Source organism: Acyrthosiphon pisum, chromosome A2 (genome assembly GCF_005508785.2).
Source record: "Acyrthosiphon pisum isolate AL4f chromosome A2, pea_aphid_22Mar2018_4r6ur, whole genome shotgun sequence".
Classification (NCBI taxonomy): Eukaryota; Metazoa; Arthropoda; class Insecta; order Hemiptera; family Aphididae; genus Acyrthosiphon; species Acyrthosiphon pisum.
In genome coordinates this window covers 67194525-67214553 of record NC_042495.1, presented here as the reverse complement: position 1 = coordinate 67214553, position 20029 = coordinate 67194525, and the positions used below count along the sequence as shown (strand labels likewise).

Here is a 20029-nt window from a genome sequence, read left to right as displayed (position 1 = left end):
TATTATAATAATGATAATGTTTTTGATGTGGTAATAAAAACACATTGTGTATATATTATCGTATATTATTATATCGGACGCGTTCGAGAAATGATTTCGTAGACTTTTGCACGGTGTTCATTTGCGACGGTGAGTCTTCCCGCTATATTGTTATTCTTATCATCGTATCGCTATCATCATTATGTTCCTACCCCCGTACACATGACGACAGTAATGCTATTACGTAAAAAAGTGTTTGATGTCATAATTTCGTTCACAGTTATGCCCGAGATGAAACGCAATGAGGGCTGACGCACACGCGCGCTCTGACCAAGGACGATGTATGCCGGACTGCTATGCGCAACATTTTTAGCCGTCCTTGGTCCTTCCCGTCGACTCAAACGAGATAGTTACGACCTAACAAGGGATTGAAGAATCCCAGGAGGTGCCATATCACGAAGTCTCTTCATACCACCACCACCTCTTATGACACCATGGATGTGAAGACGATTACGGAAGATCCTACACGATATGCATTGTCTGCAAGGTCGGTTTGAAGGCGATTTGAGCTGAGCAGTGGCACATGACCCCGCGGCCTGCAGTTGCAAAAATAAATTATTGGGTCCATTGCTCAAGCATCTAATGGGTCAAATTCATCGATAGGCTTAAAAACAGATACTGTCTCCGAAAAGTGCCCCAAACACCTATCCACTAAATAGTCCCTGCAAAACTGTTTCGTACACATTTTTCGTACACAATATTAGTATCGTCGATACTCACAGAGCCAGCCTTGATTTGTACAATAAACGACGCGGCTAATGGCGCAGTCTCCACCTAGGTTGCGATATCAAAAGGAAAAAAAATGCACCATTATGACAAACTGAATAGGAAGGTCCAAAAAAGACAAATCCGTCCTCAGAGGAATATATAAAAATAAAAATGTTAACGACCGCTTTTGCATACACGCACTGTTGAAATAATATTATATCGTATCGTTGTCATGCCAACGTAGTCGGATAAAATGAAATTATATTTCAAATTTTAGAAATTGTTTTTTTTTTTTCGTAAATATTCCCGAGAAATAGATACACTATCCAGTATCCACGTACACGATCGCTTACCGTATTATATTCATCCACTTCACCAACCACGTCCCACGCCATAGAAAAATTCAATTTATTTTAAATACATTCCTATTTGCCTATACTGCAGTTGAATTGTCACACCTGGCTTTAGACGTGAAAACCACCGACTGATATTGATTGTGTAGTGTGTACAATACTTTTGAGAATATTGTGGTGCACTTGAAAGCGACATAAGTAATATGTGTTTAAAATATAATTCCTATTGAAAATGGGTTTATTCTAAAAACATATACGTTTTGATTAATACTGCTGTGTTTCAATGGATTATTTCATTACATATGGCTATTGTGGACTATTAATGGCTTAAAATAAAAACACTCAAAAAAACTGTATACAATAGGGACGATATAGGACGGATTATTATAGTATACAATATTATGTAATCCATCTGAGTCGATCACAAACTAAACATTCACGTCCACAATGTTTTAGCTCATAATGACACGCGTGTTTCGTCGGTAAATAATATAACGTTCACCATGACGTGTAAAATAGCGAATTCTAGGTTTTCTCGTGGTTTTAAACGTATATGAATCTCAGTGACACTTCCATCGTTTTTTTGTTTTTTTTTTATGGCGTGTACCATTAGCGAATTCAATTGCAAAGACTTTCTCGGACATTTATTTATTGCATAAGATTTCGTTATTTTTTTAACGAACTGCAAAATATACAATAGTTAAATATTTTAAAAACAGTCGCGACACCTCGGGATAAACTTAGAAATAGAGGATATTATTCTCTATATCTACCACAATATTATTTCTGCTCTCGGTCGTGTCGCTGAACACTTACACACACACTTTACTTTGAATTAAAAAAGGCCAAGTGCGGCGACCAGGGTAATATAATTATCATAGCGTAGAGTTGATATAGATACTCTAATTTTATCCAACACGTAAAATACGAGCGTCCTCTAAGCTCCCAGCCACAGTGAAAATAATATGTATGTCACCGTACTCTTATGCCGATCGATATTTTCTTTAAGCCTAAACGAGTGCGGCGTTGCTCTCTACTCTTTTTTTTTTTTGATTAACGCTAATGACTTGCTACTAATGAGTAGATTAATATGGAGGGGGAGAGGTATCTACGATGGATGGGGATGTGAGCAGAGCGTGGCAAGAACGACCTCCCTCTGAGTTTTTAACTACATTAACATCATAGCTGAAAAGAAACACGTAATTAACAAAAAACGGACATCCAGCTTTGTGGACGATAATTTTCATTCACGATGCTTACATTGTTACGTCATAGTAGTGGCGTAGCCAGGTTTTTTTTTGATGGGGGGCTGATCAACTTTATAATTTATAATTTTTAAATATTTTAAATACTATATAAAACTTTTTTAGCGACTATCATAGGTCTAGACCATTAAAATATTTTTTAAATTTAAACATTTCGGGGGGCTTCAGCCTCCTTAGCCCTTCCCCTGGCTACGCCACTGCGTCATAATATAACTCAGGGCGTATATCGTGGAAGTTATCATTAGACAACAAGTACGACGAATACGTTCTATAGAAATATTTTACACTTTCACTGTGTAGGTATTATGAATGTACAATTTTATAAATTTATACGTTAAATTTTTTAGCGGTTCATCCGTATTTGTTTTTATCCCGAAGAAAATATTACTCATATCATAAGTTGATATCAATAATAAATATATCAATCACGACCCCCGCCGATTTATTGACACTAAGTATTAATCGATTGTAAACGATTACCAGCGCAAGACTCTCGTTTGGCACCGAAATGATCGCACCTAATCGTTCTTCGTGGGTTGTTGTGTTTTATTTCCAGCACGCATGTAATTTTGAAGCAATGTTGTCAAATACTCGTATTTAAAGATATATTGAAAATGCTAAGATGTGAGTAACAAGGTGCTTACTTACGCATTTTTATTTAAATACATTTTGTTACTAAGAAAATGTCACACGAATGATTGAATACCAAATACGATTTTCTAAAACATTCGAGTTTGATTGAAACACAAAATCATTTTTTAGTCTATATTTCTACAAATATTATATTGTTTGCTCTGTTAAGTGTAAATATTACTACACAGCTTATGATTTCAACGTCTTTATTGGAAACAACTCTCTGGATAACGCATATCTATTAATGCTTGCCAAAAAAACCATAATCTAAAAAAAAAAGCGTTGGGGTAAAAATCAACGAATTTTTGAATAGTCCATCATAATGTCCACAGTTTTAGCACCAAACACTCAAATACCATATACATAATTTATTGTCTTTGTATTGCGATGGAATAACAATAGAATAATAATATAATTATTAAATATTTATAGTATATTATAGTAAGTCGCGCAGTATGGCGTTATTTCTACGAATCACAACTTTGGCTTTATTCCATCATCGCACACGTACACCAAATTGTTGTATTTTCCAACGAAAATTTAGATACGTAGTCCGTGTGTAATTTTTGTTAGAACCGAGTAATTACCATAATATTTCAAGCGAGGCGCATCGAGTAAACATGTTTACCACTTATTCCGCAGAAATTTGAATAAAGTTTATTTAGTATAATAATATTTATTTCTATTCGCTTGCTCGTTATTTTCAGTTCTACCACTAATATGTGAACATATTTTGAATTATTTAATTAACGATTAAGAGTTAAGATGCACAAAATCGACTGAATAATCGCTAATAATAAGAAAAAAAAATAGAAACATAATAAATGTGACGAGCGTGATAAACTCAGCGACATTCGGCTTTGAAGTAAGTACCCAGATGTTGAAATATTTCTGATTCTTACACATAATTTTCGAAAATACTTTTCCGTTCTTTAAATAAATGAGTCATTTGCTGTTTGACGGTACTGCGCGTTATATAAAAATATTTATAGACAGACCGTGACTAGTATGAAAGACTTAAATTTATTGTATTGAGTCGAAAATACTGCAGTCCAGATGGTTTAACGATTTTCTGAAAATAGCTTAGCTACAATAATGTTAAATAGTATAAAAATTATATTTTATAGATTTTGGAAAAATATTTGTTTACAACGTTTAAACCACCAAGTGCGTTTATATTACGTATTTCCGTGGATTTTTCACACGTTACAAATTCCGAGATTCGAAATAATTTTATAAAGGTAAAAACCCCAAAGTGATAATTACGTCCGGGACTTTTGAATCCGCTTCCTCCTCAAAAGTTTTGACAAACGTTTAACGAGATAGAGGGAAAAGTTTTGTCACGAAAGTTTTACGGAAGACCGTGAGTTTCGGGTGAGTATAAAACAAGTTACTTCATTTTAACTGTGAAAAAACTAAAAACTATTTTACTATTATTTATTATATTATACCACGGCGGTGAAATGATTAATCTTTTCAATTAAATTTAATTAAATCTTGTTCGCAGTTTTACTTTTTAAGACACCAATGTGATTTATAATATTTATAACCTACCTACTCTGTGCGGGCTAATAGCAAAATGTCACGTGTCATAAAAACCGTGAAAAAAAAAAATTTTTTTTTTTATATACCGACTATGAGTACTTTGTAATATAATATTATTAAATTAACGATTGAGTTCAGTAGGTGAGTTGAAAAAAATCGATCGCAATTAAAATTTTTCGCGTTGTGTTTTTTAACCCGCTGTGCTTGATCATACTTATTTTTGAACTTCAACGTGCATAAAATCACAGAGTAATGTTGAATGTTCAACTCTACCGTATATATTCGTCATAAATTCATCATGTATTAAGCATCAGTAAAATCGTTTACATTTTCTTTAAAAGGAAATAAGCATTTCTTATGTATTGCGATACGCACTGTATACTTACACTGCTATTAAATTTATTAGTAACCCTTTTAATGTACTCTTTAGGCATACGACGTTTGTTAATTCCGTGCAAGAGTGCACTTATTACCTATGTACATATTATAATAATATAAATCATACATTATGCATTCCGTTTTATAGTTAAATACAATACCGCGTCAAACTGTGCTTAGATTTTAATTCGAATATACAAACGCATCATACTATATACACATATATATATGTACCTATATTATATATTATATAATATACATATTACATATATGTATCAAAGAATTCGTTTAAGAGTCTACACCGATTTCGGAATTTTAAATTGAAAACTTATGTATAATATTGTTAATTGACAATCAAAAAAGTAGAACCTAAAAAAAATGTATATTTTTTTAAAAATGTTGCTTTGTATTGACATTTAGCTATTTAATGTAAGTGGTTAAAATAGATATGGCTAATACATATTTTCTAATGTCTGAAAATAGATTTGATTGGGTAAAATGTGTTATATTATTTATAATAGATTGGCTCGGTGGGCCTGCTATCACGGAAAGGATAATATCTATTAGTTTACCTAAACGTACCCAAGTACATTTTTACCAAGCTTAATATCAAAGAACACAGTCAATTTTTTTTTATTAGAAAAGAAGGTTCAACGTCAGATACAATAATCTTTTTTTATGGAGAATAAATAACAATTGAATTAAATTAATTTAACATTGATTATTATAAGCACTATTTACTATGCATACTTAATTATATATATTATATTATCAAAGTTTGGAAACCGTGAATAGTTTACGGTTGGAATTTGGAATCGTATAATCTGTGTTTAACATGCATCGACTCGGGACGAATTTAATTTAACTAGCTACTGGCTAATTATCAACTTGTATGTCAACCGTTATCATTGTTCGTGATCTCAAGTCCACATTGAATGTTCTAAACATTTTGAAAACGCTGTAAAACACATAGTGTAGTAATATATTATTTATTACTGCCTCAAGTCTAAATTATTTTTCTGTTTCACGTGCATTAATTGTTATTTTGTTTTATCTTTTAAGTAAAAATTACCATATTAAAATTTCTGAAAAATATGTATTAATGTATTATACATATTATTTTATTTGAAATATGTAAACTAAAAATTTGGCAAAATAAACAAAAAAGTTATTTATTGTGAATTTATATGCCAAATGCGTATAACATAAATATTTGAATATTTAGTTTAAATAAATAAAACATTTTACTTTTAAAACTTCTTTGTTACTATCTACTTTATGTCCTTATTTTTCCATACTTTCAAAATATACGCTTTATGGAACACGCAATTTAGTTTTACCTTAAAATACAGTGCCTTTAGTATGTATACAAAAGCATAATCATTTTCATCAACATAAATTGTCAAATGCTTTTACCGCGTTCTTCAATATTTAAGGCTCTTGTCACGATGCTATTTTGCCAAAATATGTTCCTTTTCAGTACCATGTATTCGAGTTATTAATATTTAAGGTCTCAGCGCGTCGAAAAAATACACATACTTGGTTATCTACCTACCTAGTGGTTTTATGGATTTACAAAAAGTTTTTTATTCCTCTGTCGAAAGTGGTTACGTATTCATCTATATACAATTGGCGTAAAAAATAAAACAAAATAAATAATTGAACTATTCCAAATGAATTATTCGCAAGATCTTAATATTTATTAGTTTTATCTTACGGCAGGTGGAAGTTAGATATTCGTTAGTCTAAAAACGCAATCCATTACAACCAGAGTCTATTGTTTTAAATTTAATTACGGTTATAATTTAAATTGGCTCAGAGCTATTTTATTTATTGGCATCATAAACTTTTCGTTCAGGTCGGCTACGCTAAAAGGAAAGCTTAATATGTATATAAAAGCTGCAGTTTCCGTACTTCAATTAGTTTCATGGGTATCGAGTATGTGATGTTGTTGGACGGAAACGGATGTCTTATAATCTACGAATAATTAAGTAATAGGTACGTTAATACACTAATATATTTGTTATAAACCTACATATTTTAATGTGATAATAATGTGAAAGACCGAATTAAATATCGTATCAAGAAATATAATCGGTTGAAAAGAAAAAGATAAATAATGATAATCAAAACAACAAGACAAATAGAATTATTATTAACTATCGTCATTGTGGTCAAATATCACGTGACTGAGTTGAGTAATTAACAATACCCATTTGCTAATGATTCGCAAATAACAGAAAATACTATCGTTAAAGTCACATCAGCAGAATAACAAAATAAATTATATTTTTTTCTAAGGGAAATCGTATAATTGAGACGGCGCTCCGAGTATGCAGTATTGATACAGCTGTGTGTAGAGGGCGGAAACCGTGCGTTTAGATTAAAATAAAATAATATAATCCATAAACCTTCTTTGCAATATTAGTTATTACTCATAATTTATTATAATGATTATAAATAAATACAGTAATCAATTGATTTTGCGACCTTTCAGAATTGTGTCATCAGATAAGTTAAATCCGCAAAAAAATAACATCGTGCGTAGTTATTTCACTGTAAATAGGATTTCACGCCCAGATGTATTGTCAAATTTCGGGTAAAAAAAATAAATTAAAAAATAACCGCACTCAAATGAATTGTCGACAGCCGAGCGCGTACCAAAATAATTTTACTTAAAAAAAAAAAAATAAACACTTATACATTGTAATGGTGGTAATGTTTTACCCGAATGCCTACGCTAAATCAGTGCCCCCTAAAAGGTTTGGGTGGGGGGGAGAGGGGTCCTACTATGGTCGTTATAGTATGGTTATGCATTTCGTCACTGCTAAAAATATATTACTCGCATTAAAAAAGAATGATTAAAAAGACACTCTGTAAATCTTTGAACGTCGCTGTATTGTAATTTTTTAACGAACTATGGTTTGCGTCTTACAAATAATTTCCATCAAGTTTTTTTTCGTGTTCGTTACATTCAAAGGAATCGTTAATTCGGAGTGTTTACACGATTTTAACGTTCGAACAGGCATTTGATTTCCGACAGAGTCAATTTTTAATCGCATTATTTCATCGTAGTAAATCGACAAAAAAAAAATGTTTCCACGCTCTTCCACGCGTCATACAAAATGAATCACATTCCGCGTTCAGAATTATAGTCCAACTGCGCGCGCTCGATAATCGTCAAGAAATCGAAATAATCATTGTACCTACAACAATGTCACCATATAAATCTATGTCATAATATTATCATTATGAACTTTAAAATGAATAAAACATACTGTGCGTTTTCACTGTGTATATAGTATACCACACATGCTGAGACGACGCAATAATATTACTGTTCTCTCATTTTGACTGCGAGCTCGTTTATTTTAACGATTTTCAAATTAGCAGCCCAGCCGGGCCCAGTTTCCGCCGCCGTAAAATACTGCTGCGAAAAGTTTGTGTACACGGTGGTGGATTTTCCCGGCCCGATTCCGTAGTAATTGATTTACATTTCGAAACATACGGCGAGGCGCGTTGGTACCATTCCAACACGTGATCTACGAATTAATATAATAAATAATATTATTATGCGTATTAATATAATCTACTACTAATTCACCGTTTGTTTGATTATTATTGTTTCGAACAATTAATATGTTTAAACAAACGAAACGAATAGAATATTAGCCTTATAATTTATTGTTGTCTAGGTAGGCAGTAAGTACTGAGAAATGTCCACCTGTACATTCAATAATATTTTGTTTCATTCATTTGTTCAATCGTTTGCTATATCGTCCACTCAATATAAAATATAATACATATTATATTTTTCACGTTATTATTTTAAGTATACTTATTTTTTTTATAGTTGCGAATGTGACAAATTTACGAGGTAATATTTTATCGGTAAAAAAAATACCGTACATTTACCAAATTTTTTTAACACTCAAAATGTTAGGTTATCCTTTAAAGTAATAATTTTATTGTAATTGATTATGATTCATGAAAATTGATTTGTTGGTTAACTGTTACTAATTATTATTATCACACAAAACTTTTAATCGATGTCCGTTATAATGTTTAAAACGTTACAGTAAATTTTCTCTCTGTTTCATAGCGATTGAACTGATAGGTAAATATAACTTATTCACACCAAGTTACGTTTACCAATTCACCTACAAGTTCTAAAACTGGTGAATATATGTTGGTAAATTACTACACATATTTCTTGTGGAAAATTCTCCATCTCTATCATTTTTTTTTTTACATAAGGTAGGTATATTATTATTTAATTGTAACATAATATATTGTCTATATTTTTAAATTTTATATTTAATCAAAAAATTATTGAAGATTTCATTTTATGAAAAATCAATATTTTATGAAATAATTAATTTTAGGGTTTACATGAATTTTTTTTTAAATTCTGAAAAATACGCTTACATCTGTTGGATGAGCTGTTATAATATCATAATCACCACCCACGACGGATTTCAAGTTCGAGATCTGCCCCTGGCATGCATTAACCCGTCCCTGCACCTACTTAACTTTTGTATCACATCAAGCTCGTACTTAATTGGTATGTATATTAGGAAATAGATCAGATCTAAGTCCAAAGTTTGCTAATAATTTCTAAGTTTATATCGTGATTGATTTAAATTGGTGGCTATAAATAAGCACTTAATCTATCTCTACGAAATTTCCGTATTCTCTATTTTTCTATTTTAATAGGTATAACATTTTTTCACAAAATTCAGCGTTTTATAAAACTGTTAAGTAAATAACCGTTGTAAATGCTTTAGCAGATACGTTTGTTTATTCCATATATAGACAAACCATTATGTTTTATGTGTGAATGACGTACATCATAAATATCATTGTGATGTGAATCTATTTTTTTTTTTAATTTCATAAAATGCTAATATATTTTTGAAGCGTGGATCCAGTTTGGATGGTTATTATTGTTTTGTTCAATTTGTTTCCCAATGAAGTACGGTAATCATTGTAACCTTATTAATTATTTCACATTTAAGTATCGACTATAATTTGTTTATCAATCTGTAATTTTTCAATGTGGTTCAATCAACCGTTTTATCACGTCATTATCAACCCGATTTTTATTCGTTTTTAATTAATTTTTGAAAAAATTACTTAAATTCAATAATAATCATTTTTTTATAATATTGTTCTGACTTATAACTAGGTACTTTATCCAGACATTTTATAAAATATACAGGTATATATTCAATAGGTATTGATATTTTAATAAATTTTAGACTTATTATACAATATCATCATTGATTTATAAATGTAAAATAAAGATTTATCTAGAACTTTAACTCCAATAAAAAGTATTCAATTTGATTTTTTTGAGACGGATTTGCTTTCGAATGCAATATAAAAGCGTGTGGACCAAACTCACGTAATATTCGGAATCGTCTAATATTTGCATATTGTGTTTGTTCTTCGGTTGCGTGGACCTAGTATTGATTTTTGAAAGCATTTATATTAATATTTAATCGTAAAATTATTGTCAACCTTTGAGAGAACACGGCAGGCTTAGACCTGTCCACTCTAAGAAATTTTAAATGTGAGATTTTGGCATTATTTTCAACCAAATCGTATTTTGAAGGAAAAAAACCAATACGTCAAATGCGTCGGTCAATGGCCAATTTGTCGATATATTATTCGGAATTTGTCGGTTTTTGACATAAAGGATATAGTTTGTTACCTATTTATATTTGATTAGGTATTTGAAATTTAATAATAAAAATAATTTACAGACGTGAAAATGCGTGCAGGGAAGTCACGCATCACACCAGCGGGTATCAGGAATTGCAGTTGGACGTATAATTAGTTTATATTTTGTAAATAATAATATCATATTATATTATTTCAATGGGTACAGATAAAAAAGAACGAATGGCGTGTAGTAGGGGTTGTCAAAGACGAAATTTTTATGATTATAATATTATGTGCATTCGAGTTCAGATGTGAGCAATCGTAGTACGAACTACGAACACACGTTGTTTTCATGCATAAATGTATAATATTTTGTACATTTTTTTGCCAAGTGTGTAGGCGATAAAAAAAATACAGAAAACAAACCGTATGTGTTATTCCAAATGATTACACCACAAACTGCGAAATTCTCACAAACGATTCGGTCGTCCTCGTCGGTTCCGGTCGACCTTCTCATAACTCACTGGTAGATAATAATAATGTTACCGCTAAATAATCGCGAGAAACGATCGTACGCGATAATAAACTCGCACGGAGCAATTGAAAAGATAAGACCGCGTAAAATGTCGTACGCCGTAAGCGACGCTTGCGCACTTGTTTTGGCTACCTCGGTGAATATTCGTCCAAACTCTATAGTGAACGATATCATTATTCACGACATTCTTATTGTATAAAAAATATTATATTATGATATAATAAGACGTGAATATTACTCTGTACGAGTAGTACTGCGTGTAATTTGATATTACATTATATATATAGGCGGCAGACGTCTTCTCGCACATCGACAGACCTAATATGTAAGTTTGTGCAAGTATGCTATATACAAAACTCGGATCCAGAAGAGGAGGGGGGGGGGGGTAAGTGGCTTTAACCTCTGTTTGAACAATTTATATATTATATATTTATTTATGTAGGTTATAATATATAATTAATACGCCTTAAATACCACACATTTAAAATATGAATACAATTCTAGCTATTCAAATCTTATCTATAATCTGCTATAACCCTACTCCCTCTCAATTTCAAATTGCTAGAATCACGCTTGCTACATATAATGCCTATAATATAACGGCTCTTCGTTATAATTTCAATAATGCTAGTTTTTTAAAATACAATTCTTTGTTCGATGATTGATATTGCTGACCTATAACCTTACCTACTCAATGTACTAAATAGTTAATTAAATATCCAATTGTATTTTTTATAAGGATCTAAATAGTATAAAAAAACAATTCATTTATTTAAAAACTAAAAGTGGCAATGGTTGTATTTACATGATAAATATTGATTTTGGTATACTATTTTATAACTACCTATTTGTTACTATATTTAAAATGAAAAAAAAAATTATTATTGCGGTTATCATTAAATATAGGTAATCAACATACATTTTTTGAATTTAATTTAATAATATGTTGGCGAACGCTTCGTTAATCAATTTTTTATTTACCTGTAGATACCATAATTATACAGTTATTCATAATATATACTTAGGTAATAATGGTACCTACGTATGATTTTTAAATATTATTTATACATTTATCCAATACAAATTTTAATATCATAATAGATATGCAGTAGTATTATAGCCTAATAAAATAAACACTACCCGGTGTATTATGTATAAGCACATTATTTTACGTTCGTATAATAATATTATTATAATCCAACCTCATAACAAATATAGTCGACATTTAAGTCTGAATTAGTAAACCACACAAGAAGGATTGTAAATGAAGAAAAAGTGTGTCTGTTTTAATTATTGTCCTGAGGGTTTTTTTTATTAAATTTCAACACGAGTTCTGTTATACCTTTATAATATAATATTGAAATGTAGTAATTGGTTTTGGTATCGATATGACGGTACCTTAATAATATAATAATATGGTATATTTTTCATCGCATATAAAAATATGAAGTTACTCCAATAAATTGTATTATAAGCACGTACAGAATTTAATATTTGATACAAAATAATAATAAATAGACGCACCTAGTCTCTGGTGGCTCCGAATAACCAGTTTTCGTAAAATTCTTAAAATTATATCGAATTTCTGAAAATTTAGTTTACCAGTATTAATTTTGTATTAAAGTAATAAAATGCAATACTAAAAAATTACAAATATCCTGGAAGGTCAATTAATACGTTAAATTAATAAATTGCAAAAAAAAATAATCTAATTTACACATTATTCAATAATAATATTATTATTTTTTTAACTTTGTCATTTTTTTTATTTGAAAATGAAATATTTTTTCAAACGTAAAAACGGATTTATTGTAATAATATTTCGTCCTTGGTGTAAACTCTCTTATCTGTACGCGTATACCGTGCTAAACACTAATTATATATGCTAATCAGACTGGGTGTTTATTTATCATTGTCAATTAATTATGTCAACTTTGATTATCAAAACCACAACTTCTGACTTAATGATTTTACGACCAAAACATCGCAATAGAATAAAAATATTAAACAAATAAGCCACAAAATTACTATTCAGTTAATATTTACAAAGCATCTGTTGTGGCAGTGAAACGTTTTGCAGATTTTTGTAGACTATGCGGTATCCACGTGAAAGCGAAGAGCTAACGATAGTATATCCAATATGTCACTTGAGTTTTAAATATCTAGACGTCAATTTATACACGATGTTCAAACAGCCACGGAGTGCTTCCAGAGTGTTTAGATTTCGTAAGCCCTTCAAGTACGTGATTGTGAGTTTATCTTATTTATGCGACCACCATAATACATATTACAAGTAAGAGATATTGCTCACATTTTATAACTATTACATATTATATTTACTATATATATGTAAACTAATATAGGTATGTAGGTATACTAATATTATATGCCCATGATTTTGAGCGTAGCTCATAGCTACTGGTTTTACAATGATGTTTGTTTTACAATTTTCGTATCTACTATCAGGTTTTAGAGTACTAAAAATTCTCCTCGATGTTGAAGTTTTTGGTGGGTGGGAATTTGAATATATTTGATACTTTTCAAAATAATCAGGGAAAACTAAAAAAAAAAAAATTATAGAAAAAAGGGAATATTTACGCAACACTACTGTTTGACAAAAATCGATTTTATTTTGATTGTTGTAATGCAGAATGTTGTATTTACATTAAAATGAATCAACTAATATATTATTATAGAACGTGGGATCAAGAGGGAAAAAGTTTATCTAACTATGATTTTTACCATGAAACCTGATATATCATAGATATAATATATATTTTATACCATCGATGTGATGTTAAGTTTCATCTATGAACTTTGACTTATATAATACCGTTATTCGTTAACGTTATACCGAAAAACATAGCATTAGCATTGTTTTATGAGCATAGTTGCGATTGTTCTTTAAAATTAAAGTCTTAAGCGACGTGGTACACCATCGGGATCTTAAGTCACGATCAACGGAGCTTTTTGTACGGTGTTTACTTAAACAAATTCTATTTTAACTCGCTTTTGTTGAATAGATACAACTTACAAAGGTTTTAACGTATTCTTATTTCTTGGTGAGACCTTTCAACTCCAAAAAACAGTACCGAATTATCACTTGGTAAAATGCTGAGGATAATGTACTATGCGTACAATGTTGAGAAATGTTGTTGAATAGCGAACAAAAACCAAGTCAGTCTACGTAGACTCACAACTTACTATGCTATTATAGTATACAGTTGTCAGTTATACCTATAGTTATATTAACATATTTTGCACATAAATAAACTCCGTCTAGTGTTTATGTCGTTGACTATATTATAATATAGTAACAGATCTGTTTCAGAAACTTTAAACGCGATTAATTATTACAAATATGTGGGATAAAATTCGAGTATAATATAGTTTGTGATTTTGTACAATATTCTACACGATGACGATGTTATCATTACTGAAAAATAATGTAAGTAAAAATAAGAAGAAACAGGAATATGTTGTATAGTTAGATTTTTATGAACCACAATGAATTACAATCGTTAAAATGTATTTTTATTATTTCAATATTTTAAGTACCTATTGAGATTAAAAAAATAAAATAAATCAAACTAGATGTCTATTGACTATTAATAACTATTTTGCATGTCACTACGTTGTTTAATTGCTGTTTTCATAAAAACAAATGTTATACAATTTCAAAATATTGTATTTTGATATTTTTGATTATGATCACCTTTGTTGTTTGAGTGCAGTGAGAAAATATTTTAAATTTTAATAATAATAATATATTATATTATACGATAATATTTTATTTTTTATGTTAACGTGTGCGAACTATACTTTCGATGATACGTCTGAAGTCTCATTAATAAATAATAGTTGCGTAGGCGTTGATCAGATGTGTAGTTCTGGTGACATTGCTTCTTATTAATGGTTGCCGAATTCTCTGAACAAATTCTCCACTTTTGATGGGAATTATTATTTTATAGTGGGTGTGTAGATTGTCATTCATATAAAATACAAATAACACGCAACTAAAACATTAAATATTTCATACAATATTGATCCCAATATTACAATACCTCTCGTATTTTATTATTTTATGTGGTACCTCGCGTATAGGTACTATACATAAAACTCTAATAACGTTCTTATTTATTTAACCGAGGAAATAAAATTGAACAATTATTAATATTTCTCGGAATCAGATCAATCAGACGTATATTATTATACGACTTTGCTGAACGATCCGCGGTTTTATGTTTGGTTACGTGCGTTGTTTGCAGAGACAGTAGCTTTTAGACCTCGTAATAAATTGATCATTATGCATTGTATACAAAAAAAAAAAAATACGTCGCTCATCTCGTAATAAAGCCGTACGGCCACCTAATTTTTTTTTCCACCAATGATGAAGGCATAATAATATGTTTACACGGAATAATATGATTAATTCGCAAGTCGTCCCGGCCGGAGCTCCGTGTCTCGTGTTTTATTAAAAATAATTTCGGAGGTTTCGCGTGTTATGATAACAGTAATATATTTAATACAAGCGGCGGCGGTGACTGCGGGTGGTGTTGATAAATGGATTCGGCTACGTGATAATGTACACTTATTCGTCGAAAGACGAATTTAATATTATACGCATATTACGTACATTATAGTCGATAGCGTGATTCTTACGGAAAATATTAGCTGGGTATCTATATATTAATATAATATTATACTATATTATGTACTAATAATAGTGTGTGTATATAGAAACTCGATCGTCGTTGGCTGCTGGTGGCGGCGGAATGAAAATAAAAACAAATAAATAACCGTCTATAAAACTTGACGTGTTTATACGTCGTTTAAATAATATTATTTTAAGCTGAAAAACTAACGAAAATCAATTTTTGTTTTTTTTTTTTTAAACAGGAAAAAAAACAGAAACGCTATATTAGAACGGTACTCAATGGTATGAGATAATCGTTGCATTTTATCGTGGCGAAACACCTATTTACATGACTATTATATACGTGTTGGTATCCAAAATAAAAACAAAAACGCCGTACTCAACTATATATTTATTATATTTACACGATAAAATTACCGTTGCGTACTATTTACATTTAATGCAGCAGGACGCGCAGGTACAACAATTTATTATAACGGAACATCATATTTTATTACAACATATATAAAAGTAAACTTTTAAATATTATGTGGAACCTTTTTTTTCTTTTTTTTATCTAAAAAGTATATACACCATTTGATTTTATGAAAAAAAAATCGAATATTTGAATAACCTGAATAAATATAAAACGTAATAAGTTTATGTACCCCAGGAACTGTCAATGTTCACGTATATAAAATGTTTTGTACGAACCGTTTTTATCAATACTTTTGTTGTATATAACACAATTTATTCACACTGAGGAGGGCAAATTATTTGCTGTCATTGGAACTTAAAAGTGTTTTTTGATTTTTCTTCCTTTAGGGCATTTCAAATTATTTGTGCTCTTCGATGTCGTTGTACTTTTTTGTATTGTTTCCATACAAAAAAGTTGAGCATTCATTACAAACGTGACCAGAATAAATTGTGAAATATAATATTATGTTATCACCATGTCGAATACTGTAAGTAAAGTAATTGCGTCAAAAAAACAAACATTGTTTCAAACATTTTCAATAATATAATATTACCTATGTAATTTTATAAATTTCAGGCATACTTACATGGAACGTACTGGAAAGTTCAAAATTTAACCATTTGTACAACTTCAAATGGTGATGACCACAAAAAAAAATCTTATAATTTATTCATTTATTTGAATTCTTTAATATTCTTTTTCAATCATGAATCATCTAAGATAGTAATGTTGTGTAGAGCATAAACTGCAATAATATAGCGAGTATAATTTACAATTAAATATTCATCACAGTTAAAATATATATTATAGAACATATTACAATATACCTTAACGTCAAAAACACGAAAAGCATTTAGTGGGGAAATATCCAAAGAAAAATTACTTAAACAATTTATTGACAAAGTCAATACCGTTTGTTTTACGACCAGCATGGGTAACAAAAAATCGTTTTAAAAATTATAATCAAATTTTACTAAAACAATTAATTCGCAGTGTTGAGGATATAATAATTATTATAAAATACAATTGAAGTTCCCATGATCTCGCGTTTTTGCCTTGCACTCGCGGTCTTCATCGCTATGAATTATATTATTTTCTTCTCATCGATTACCTACCTATATACTGCATTCCTATAATATGTCTATAAAAATATCATTAATCAAATTATCGTTTTCTTTTCCGTCGTCGAATTACCATTATTAATTTAAAAAAACTCGCAGTGGGAATTAAACGCGTCTATGTGCAAATGCTATGTGTACAAAAAATAAATGTAAAAATATAATGGCTCTTTAAATTCAACGCGCGGGAGATCTGTCTCCGGGCACACCTTTACAACACGGAGGCATTTACCGGGTGAACCGTATTGGAGAATAATAATATAATATAATATATCGAATCTATTTCGGTTGAATTATAACATTGCAACGGAAGTCTACCCTTTTCCGACGTACTGTACGCCGCACCGGACACGACAACAACGCCCGTCAGATTTTAACGCGTGCAAATGTTTTTTTCGTGTACTTTTCCGCACACGTTGCCGCGTTGGCATTAAAAATCCGTCCGAGACCTTAAATTAAATACATATCGTAACGTCCGGTTTGATTTAACGTTTGTTTATTGTTTTTTTTTTCTGTTTGTTTGTTTGTTTCATGTTTGTTTTTACCTTCGACCCTTCAATTACTGCAGGCGATTTCCAAACCCGGCGTTGAAAACAACAGCGGTTTACTTACCTCCTGTATTTCGCTAATAAACCGGTCGATAGCTGAAAGTAAAAAATAAAATGGTATTTTAAAACACCCGTAGCTGAGCGGGCTGGTGTTGATAATTAGGTATTATTTTTAAATTATTTATTTTATAGTGTCATCGGTTATTTATAACAATAATATAATTGGGTGACTGTAGGTTGCGTCCCGCTATAAATTGCGTTCCGAGTATTTCTAGTGCATACGTAAATAATTGTGTCCCAGGAATTTTAGATATTAAAATGTATGATACCGATTTCCAACCAATGTTTTCCTTCCCGTTGTATCAGACTTAAAACTGTCAACATTACTGTTATAAGTTATAACGTTAGTATGATTAAAAATAATATTAGTTTTTTTACTAACACTTTTTTTGTTTAAACTTAATAAACAAAAATAATAAAAATACATTTTGTTCTGACGTCATATTATATTATTTATTTATTATTGTTTAAATTGCATACTTTTATCGGTACTAAACTCTAGGTGTGCTGTTGAATTTATTTGTGTTATATTTGTTCTTTATTAATTATTAACTTATGACTTAAGTCTATATAGGTGTTACGAATTGCTTCATCAATACAAATATTATGTATTAATAATATAATATGTTATTTGTACGGATTTTCCGCCGGACGCAATGACCGTATATTATAATATGATGGATTGATGGAAACATGTGCCACAAGTTACGGGTATAATACGAATCGCAACTAACGTATGTTTTTATCTGGACAAAACGTACACTTCCACTTACACTAAAGCTACTGATATAATTATTGTAAGACCGTTCTGCAAATTATTTGAAAAATAATAATTCATCAGAATGAGTTTTCCACGGAAAGAGTGTTTATGATCAATTTACGTTTGCAGAAACGTATCTGTGGCGTGTATCAATGGGTTTACTTCTTTGCTAATTTGTATTTTATTCGTGTAGCTAGTGTTGTGGCGTAATTGCTACTTACCAGCTACTTGTCCCCCCTCCGCCCCTCCAGATGTGCCAATCTTTTACTATCGAACTCTCATGTATACTTGATATTATTTATCGATATGGGTACCTAAGAATCTAACCTACTCATAATAAAATCTAACGAGTAAAATCGTGAATGAAATAATATATTCTGATCGGCTGTTCAATTTGCTTGTTTGAAATGGATTGGAGGTATATAATTCGAGAAAACTTACTTGAAATCGTATTGAAAATATTTCGAAAACACAATTAATATTGTTTAAAATACAAATATTAGCTCGCTTCGTCGATAGCTGTCGTAAATGGATCACGTTGTAAATATTATAATTTTCGAACCGTAGCAGTGCGCGGTGCAGGTACGGGTTTTGGACAGTTAAAATTGCTTTTAATTTATTACGGTACGGATATAGTGTGATGCCGTGCGTCCCGGGAAAACAATCGAAAGGAGGAGCGTTGGACGAATAATAAACGTATATTTTAAGATAGGTGCGTCGAGAGGATTGGACCCCAGAATGAAAACGCAATATCGAGTTCAGCGGAATTTTACAAATTAACGGAGATAATTATTATCATTCGCCGCGAGGAGGACATTACGCAGGGTATTTATGTACCTTCACAGCATAATATATATGCGTGTATATATATATATTATTATAATATATAAATGTTTGTGTGTGTGTATATGTGTGCGTGTATGTGCGTGTGAGTGCAGTGTGGGTGTGTGTTTGTGTGTGTACCTATAAGTATCGGAGCTCACCGTACAAGGGCACACCGCGCTGCTGCTGAATGTTAATTAATTTTATTTGTAATTAAATCAAATTTATTATACACGCCGATTTACAAACATGCATATATATGTGCACGTGATGTATATATATAAATATATTATGTAGGCGGGAAGCGAAATTTATAAGTAAATCGATGTAAAATTAATTATAAATAAAATCACAACGATGTTTATACACTGTTATATATTATTATAACCTACCTATATATAATAATTTCGTAATTTATTAGAGGTATGACAATAATACGATTAACATATTAAACCGTATAGAGAAACGTCGAATGTGAATTAAA

At 30.5% G+C, this 20029-nt stretch overlaps 1 long non-coding RNA gene across 2 annotated transcripts; it reads left to right on the top strand.

Annotated features, from left to right (window-relative positions):
- The first annotated feature begins 3163 nt into the window (after nt 1-3163).
- Nucleotides 3164-19786, top strand: LOC107883766. Of its 2 annotated transcripts, none has more exons than XR_001679509.2 (4): nt 3164-3863; nt 16023-16237; nt 16585-16724; nt 16814-19786. It is a non-coding gene; the product is annotated as an uncharacterized LOC107883766 (long non-coding RNA). The 2 variants fall into 2 exon arrangements; XR_001679510.2 differs by lacking the exon at nt 3164-3863 and adding an exon at nt 3879-4372.
- Nucleotides 19787-20029: the final 243 nt, after the last annotated feature.